The following is an 8,520-nucleotide window of genomic DNA, read 5'->3' as shown; positions in this document are numbered from 1 at the left end:
TTTTGCGATTTTTATTACCAAAAATATGTAGAAGAATACATATCGGCCTAAACTGAGGAAAAAAAATCAGCTTTTTTTAAAAAAATTGGGGCTATTTATTACAGCAAAAAGTACAAAAAAAATAAAAACCACAGAGATGATCAAATAACATCCAAAAGAAAGCTCTATTTGTGGAAAAAAAAATAGGATTTTTTAAGACAGCTTACCTGTAAAATCCTTTTCTTTCGATGGACATCACGGGACACAGAGCCACAGTAATTACTGATGGGTTATATAGGGTATCACTGGTGATTGGACACTGGCACACCCTATCAGAAAGTTCAACCCCCTATATAATCCCTCCCCTTGCAGGGATACCTCAGTTTTGTAGCCAAGCAATATAGTGTATTAGAAGAGGGGCGGGACATCTGTGTCCCGTGATGTCCATCGAAAGAAAAGGATTTTACAGGTAAGCTGTCTTAAAAAATCCTATTTTCTTTCTCGAACATCACGGGACACAGAGCCACAGTAATTACTGATGGGATGTCCCAGAGCAATGCTATCTGAGGGGGGGGGGAACCACGACCAAGTAGGGTGCCATCAGACCTGAGGACCCTGTACCGCTGCCTGCAGCACACAAGCCCAAAGGCGATATCCTCATGCCTTCTCACATACACCGGATAGAATCTGGTGAATATATGGACTGAAGACCAGGTTGCGGCCTTACAGATTTGAGCCACAGAGGCCTGGTGATGCACTGCCCAAGAAGCACCAATAGCCCTTGTGGAATGTGCCCTGATCTGAAACGGAGGAATCTTCTGTTTCAAACCGTAAGCCTGAATAATAAACTGACGAATCCATTTAGAAATGGTAGCTTTTGACGCTGCCTGTCCTCTATTGGGACCTTCCGGCAGCACGAACAAAACATCCGTCTTGCGAATCTGAGCAGTTGCCTCGAGATAGGCCTTGACTGCTCTTACTACATCCAACGAATGTAGTGATCTCTCTTCTGGAGAACAGGGATCTGGGAAAAAGGAAGGCAGAACAATGTCTTGGTTTAAATGAAAATCAGAAACCACCTTTGGTAAAAAAAACTAGGATGAGGGCGCAGTACCACTCTATCCTTGTGTACAATCAAATAAGGCTCCTTGCAGGAAAGGGCTGCTAATTCTGACACTCTTCTAGCAGAAGAGATGGCTACCAGAAAAATTAACTTCCTTGTCAACAAGACCAAAGGAATCTGACTTACTGGTTCAAAAGGCTGTTTCTGTAACACAGCCAGGACCAAGTTCAAGTCCCAGGGGTTTAGGGGCGCCTTAACAGGAGGATTAATACGCGTCACCCCCTGTATAAAGTTTCGGACCAAAGAATGCGAAGCAAGTGGCCGTTGAAATAATACTGATAAGGCCCAGACCTGGTCCTTGATGGTACTCAAGGCCAGCTTCATCTCTAAACCCAATTGTAGAAAATCAAGAATTCTACCCATCACATATTTTCTGGGATGCCAACCCCTGGATTCACACCAGGCTACATAAGCTTTCCAGACTCTATGATAAATCATTCTGGAAGTTGGCCTCCTTGCATTGATCAGGGTAGATATCACAGAACCTGAAAGCCCACGACTCTTCAGAACGTGGGTCTCAATAGCCAAACCGTCAAACTTAGCGTTTGTAAGGCAGGATGGAACACTGGACCTTGAGATAACAGGTCTGGGCGTACCAGTAGTGTCCACGTGGGAACCCATCGTCATCCTTACTATTTCCGCATACCACGTCCTTCTGGGCCAAGCTGGGGCCACCAGAAGTACTGACTTCCTTTCCTGTCTGATCCTGCGAAGAAGTGGCGGCAGTAGTAGAATAGGCAGGAATGCATAAATCAGCGAGAACCGATGCCACGGAGTCACCAACGCATCCGTCCTGCATGCAAGAGGATCTTTCGTCCTTGCCACAAATTGGTCTATCTTTTTGTTGAATCGGGATGCAAAGAGATCTACATCTGGAACTCCCCATTTTTGGCATATGGCCCAAAAGACGTCGGGATGCAGGGACCATTCCCCTGGAAGTAACTGCTGGCGACTCAAATAGTCCACCTGCCAGCTCTCTATCCCCGGAATGAAGACTGCCGATATACATGGCAAATGCTTCTCTGCCCAGACTAAGATCTGGTTCACCTCTTTTTGAGCAGCTCGGCTCCTGGTGCCTCCCTGATGATTGACATGCCACCGCTGTGGCATTGTCGGACTGGATCCTGACCGGGCAACCCTGTAGCCTGATAGTCCAGGCCTTTAGGGCTAGACCTACCGCACGGATTTCCAGAATGTTGATGGGTAAGGTCCTCTCTGTCTTGGACCATACCCCCTGAACCGCAGACTGTTCCAGAACTGCTCCCCAACCTGACAGACTGGCATCTGTTACCACCGTCCAGGTAACCGGTATAAAGGATTTCCCCATCTGCAGGTTTTCGGGTATGAGCCACCAATTGAGGCTCTAATGCACCGCATGCGACAGGTGCATCGGAAAATCTAACGCCTGAACCCTCTTGTTCCAGGCCGACAGAATTCTGTGTTGCAGTAGTCTTAAATGGAACTGAGCATAAGGCACTGCTTCGAATGAAGACACCATCTTCCCTAGCAGCCTCATACAAAGGCGGACAGAAGGATCCCTCTTGGTCCTGAATGCCAGAATCAGCTCCCGTAAAGCAGTGATCTTTGCCTGAGGTAGAAATACTTTCTCCTGGTTTGCATCTATGATCAGACCTAAATACTCCAGTCTTCTTACTGGTTTTAGGAAAGACTTTTCTAGGTTGAGGATCCAACCTAGGTGTTCCAGATACTTGACTGTGGTTCTCAAGTTCCCGTTCAAGGAGGCTACCGACCGGTCTATCAGTAGCAGGCCGTCTAGGTATGCTATGACAGCTATACCCTGAGCCCTTAATCTGGCCAGAGGAGGGGCCAAGACCTTTGTGAACACCCGAGGTGCAGTGGCTATCCCAAAAGGCAGAGCCACAAACTGGAAATGGCACCCTCCTATCTCAAAGCGCAGAAACTTCTGATGAGCAGGGAAAATGGGCACATGCAGATATGCATCTCTGATGTCTATCGATGCTAGAAATTCTCTTCCCTGCAGGATGGAGACTACTGTCCGAATTGATTCCATGCGGAAGGACTGAATCCTTAGGAACCGGTTCAGATCCCTTAAATCCAGAATGGGTCTGACATCCCCATTTGGTTTTTGGACCGTAAAAAGAGTGGAATAGAAGCCCAATCCCTGGTCTTTTGCAGGAACCATCATAATGACCTCCTGCGACAAAAGTCACTCTTACGCTAGAAGGAGCGACTGCTTCTTCTCTGGGTCTCTGGGGACACCTGATCTGAGGAACCGAGGAGAGGGAAATTCCTGAAACTCCAGCTTGTACCCTAAGGTTACTGTGGAGATTACCCATCTGTTCTGGAAGTCCTCCTGCCAGAGCTCTGAGAACTGTCGCAGTCTTCCCCCCACTCGAGCGAGCGGGGGCGCCCCTTCATGAAGAGGTCTTAGTGTTTTGCCTAGTAGGCTTCTTCCCCCAGGACTTCTTTTGTTCCTGGGGCTGACTCTTGTTTCTGAACCCAGACGGAGGAGGCCGTCGAGACTGCCTGGAGGCCGAAGCCCCTGGCGCTGGGGAAAGAGTCCGTTTGAAAGAGGGATGCTTACTCTTCTTGACAGGTAAGAGAGTACTTTTCCCACCAGAGATTTTCTTGATATAGTCATCCAAGTCTTCTTCAAACAACCTTGCACCACGAAACGGAAACCCAGCCAGCAGCTTCTTACATGGTGCTTCGGCTGACCAATTTTTCAACCATAGGATTCTACGTATATGCACCAACCCCAGTGAAAGCCAAGGGGTTTGCACAATAGAATCTCTGATGGCGTCAACAACGTAACATAAGGCCGCAGGAAGGTTAGCCAACCCCTGGGCCTGCTGTTCAGGTAATACCTTGATAACCTGCTTAACATGGTCTCTTAAGTATTGACAGACCCCAATCGCTGCAACTGCAGGTTGAGCCACTGAACCTGCCAAGGAGAAAACATCCTTCAATAGGGATTCCATCTTTTTATCTACAGGATCCCTGAGCATCTGATCATTGTCTACAGGACAAGTCAGACTACCATTTACGGAAGAAATGGCGGCATCAATGGCCGGAATTCCCCACATTTTAATAAACTTTTCTTCCATCGGATAAAGCGTTGAAAACTTTTTCGGCGGAAAAAAACGTTGGTCTGGGTGATCCCACTCAGAATAAATGAGCTTTTCAAGTAAACTATGAACAGGAAAAGCATGTGCTGTTTGAGTAGGCTTCAGTGATCCCAAAGAAGAAGAGGGTTCTTTAACTGATTCAGATACGGGCAATTTGAATGTGGAGCGGACCAATCCAGTAAGGATCTGCACTAAGACCTTCTCCTCCTGAGAAGTCGCAGAGGGTCCCTCTCCACCTGATTCCTCCGAAGAGGAATCATCCGTCCCATCCCGATCCTCTGAAAGGGATTCGTCTCCTTTATCCCAGAGCTCCTTTTCCTGAGGGTCTTGGGAAACAGAGGAAGGCCTAGTGCGTTTTCTTCCACTGAGTGAAGATGTAATCACGGCCATAATCTCTCCTCTAAACCACTAATGGTTGAGGAAAAAACCTCCTGTGTAATGTATCCAGGGGCTGAAGTGCCGGAGGCAGGTATAGCCCCTGACCCCAATGGCTCCCTCTGGCTAGCCGTCCCTAGCCCCTCAGGGGGGAGGATGCTGCAGAAAGGGGGTCCTCAGAACCCGACCGAGATCCCCTAGAGTCTCTGGTTCTTGGGGTGTTTGAACCTCTTCTACCCATAGTGCAAAGCAACAAGGTGGAGGTATCACAAAATGAACACTGACTGCTGAGCAATCTAAAAGCCCTGCTACCAAATGCTCAGTCTGGTGTTACCTTAGTAAATGCTGCCTAGGAGAATGCCTGTGTCCCACCTTACATGCGACCTGTCAGCTCTGTGTCCCTCCAAAGGCTGTGTGCACCTGTACAGAGTGCTTTTAAATAGCCTGCAGCTGACCTGAGTGGGCGTCTAAGCACCTGTGCTAATGCCCCGCCCCCTCCTCGAATTTCGAAAAAACAAGCGCTTCCCGCACTGGCCGACCCTCCGGAAATGACATGGAGGAAAGCTGGGGGAGGGGGAGGAAGGAGAGAGGCCGGTAGTGATGGGGCCCCTGTAATGGCGGCAATGGCGGCAATAGCGGCGGCGGCGCTCGAGCGGTGTACTACCGCTTTTTCAGACCCCTGTGGCCTCCCCCTAGCCTGGGGGGAACATTCATGCAGGAGAAATCCCCCCATCCCATCCTACCTGGAGCTGGCCAGAGACGCTGTGCAGCGTGAGAACACTGAGACCGACATCAGCATGACAAGGTATGTGCTCTTGGTAGCCCCCGGTGGTCACAATAGGCATAGCATGCATTTACCTTAAAGGAGAAAACCTACTAGAATTAAAAAATTCTGTGGAATCTCCTCTTACCTTATCCAGCCGCAGGGTTCTGTTATACAGACCCAATCTTCACCTCTCACAGAGGGCTCCGTTTGAAAAAACCATCAGAGACTGGGGCCCTCTACGAATAGGGGGATCCTGCAGTTCTGGACCTGTAAAGCACCCAGCTAGAAATTAGGCTAGAAAAACTATTTTCTAATATGCGGGGTCCAGCTCTCTAAAAAGAGAAGCATTACAAGTAAAACCTCGTTTCTTCGGACACGAGGCCCAGGTACCAACCAATTCGGCCATGAAAGGACACTTTGAATGGATCCAGTTCGCCTGGCTTGCCCCAGTATAGGATATAGGATATTCCCCTTGGAGCTCAGCACAGGACATCTTTACACATCCATCACCTAAGACACTGGCGTAAAAACTGAGGTATCCCTGCAAGGGGAGGGATTATATAGGGGGTTGAACTTTCTGATAGGGTGTGCCAGTGTCCAATCACCAGTGATACCCTATATAACCCATCAGTAATTACTGTGCCTCTGTGTCCCGTAATGTTCGAGAAAGAAAAGTATGTAAATTTGGTTGGGTACAGTATCGGACGGCCGCGCAATTCTCAGTTAAAGCTACGCAGTGCCTTATCGCAAAAAATGGCCTGGTCATTGAGCAGCCAATTCTTCCGGGCTGAAGTGGTTAATGTAGATATTAAACTATTTGCCAAGATAATAGCATTAAGACTTAAGCCCCGTACACACGGGAGACAAGCGGTTAAAAAAGAAAAAAAAAAAAACAGCCAACATTCGGCCCATGTGTATGTCGCTCTGGCCGGCTTCTGTCGGATAAGCATGCTGGAAAACCAGCAGCTGACCAACTCCCAATCAGCGCTCTCAGCCAATGGCAGAGAGTGCTGATCGGAGTCTTCTGTGGCAGGGGGCCGTCCCCCTGTTAGAACACAATAGCTCAGCTGGGGAGACCGCTGAACTAACCTCACACGGTAAGTTTTTTTCTTCTTTTTTTGGTGCAACCTGCTGGGTTGCACCAAAAAAAAAAACACGCGGTTCGTGTGTATCCAGCACACATCAGAAACTCATTAATTTAGAACAGGTAAGATTTATGCCAACTAAAGAAGCTAGGGGTGGGACGATTTGTCCCATCCCTAGCTTCAGTATCCACTCGGCACTTTCGAAGACCGATCATACCTTTTTTATCTACAGATGCAGAAAAAACCCTTGATAGAGTCGACTGGTCCTTCATACGCACATAACTATGGACTTAGGCCCACGTATGTGATCCTGGATTGACGCCCTCTATTTCAATCCCTCTGCACGAGTCTGTGTAAACTGTTTACCATACTCTCCTCCACTTTTTCAATAGCAAACGGGACTCGTCGGGGTTGACCACTATTCTCCTCTCATCTTCATACTATAATTGGAATCCTCCCTGAGAACCGTTCATGCAAATACAGATGATATTGCAGGAATTTTTTGCAGAAATCAGAAACATAAAATTTCGACATACGCAGATGACCCTTTCTTTCTTAGTAAACCAATTACTACTTTGTCAATCTTTCTCACAGAAATGAAACATTATGGAACCTTATCAAATTTCCATGTTAATTACCAGAAATTGGAAGCTCTAAATCTCACGATTCTAAAATGTGCATTAAGTCTAGAATTGAATTTTCATTTTAAATGGGCTTCATCCCACAATAAATACCTAGGTATCTTGCTACCTGCAGACCTATCTACATTATACACACTCAAATTTTCTCCACTGCTATCTAAATTTTGTTCTGAATTGTCAGCCTGGTCTTCTTGTAACTTTTCCTGGACAGGCAGATGTAATGTTTTGAAACCGAATGTCCTTCCCAGGATTTTATACCTCTTTCAAAACAATTTTGATAAATATATCTGCCGGCTTCTTTAAATCATTGCAATCTATATTCAACAAATTAGTTTGGGCTTCCAAACCAGTCAGGATTAAACATCCTATTCTTCGCAGACCAAAAAACAAAGGTAGACTGAGCCCCCCCCCCCCCCCCCGATATTAAACTTTTGGACGCTCATCTCTCAAGAGCTATTGATTGGTGTCAACCTTCTGCTATTAGACAATGGGTTTCCACTGAACAATCTTTCTTCCATACCTCTACCTGCTCTTCTCTGGAGCCCGATACTTCCACATTCGACCCTACAGTCCCATCCTACTATAGCAACTATGTGGAAACATTGTAAACGCACTTTTAAGGCTTTATGCACACTGGACTTTATTAAAAAAGCCAGTAAAATTAGCTGTAGAAAGCTGTAGAGCAGTGATCCTCAAACTACGGCCCTCCAGCTGTTGCGGAACTACACATCCCATGAGGCACTGTAAAACTCTGACATTCACAGACATGACTAGGCACGATGGGAATTGTAGTTCCTCAACAACTTGAGGGCCATAGTTTGAAGACCTCTGCTGTAGAGTGAGTTTTACAGCGTTTTTGTAGTAGCGTTTTTCAGGGGTTTTTTTAGCAATGCTATACTCCCATAAAAGCTAATGGCTCAAAAACACTGATAAACACCGAACAGCCGCATTTTAAAGTTGTTTTCAGCTTTCAGAGTTATAGCTTTTTTACAGCTGAAGAACGCCTCTCAAAACCCACTAGTTCTGGGGGGGTTTTCCAACTAGAAAACGCCCCGCCACAAACTGATAACAGCCTATGTGTGCATGGACACATAGGATAACAATACAAGGAAAACACAAAAACTGCGCTAGACTTGTAGGAAAAAACAGAGGCTGCAACTCAAATGTGGGATACACACAATGAATAGATAGAATAAAAGAGGCTGTGCCCACAAATTAACATGATTTAACATAGTCCATAACTTCAGTTCTTGATATGCACCACAGTGAGATCACACAAAATGAAGAAGTGCCCGACACCATATAAACTGCCTGCTTACCGAATAGCAGGCAATATAAAGCGTTCGGCTAAAAGATTTAACAAGGACTGTTAAAACCTTGGGGTGAAGACCCATCCATAAACTGGAAAACGTCACCTATGACGAAAAGCGTCTGGGAGAGC

The sequence above is a fragment of the Aquarana catesbeiana genome, linkage group LG01 (genome assembly GCF_042186555.1).
Source record: "Aquarana catesbeiana isolate 2022-GZ linkage group LG01, ASM4218655v1, whole genome shotgun sequence".
NCBI classification, from domain to species: domain Eukaryota; kingdom Metazoa; phylum Chordata; class Amphibia; order Anura; family Ranidae; genus Aquarana; species Aquarana catesbeiana.
Note: the sequence above shows the minus strand (reverse complement) of the source record.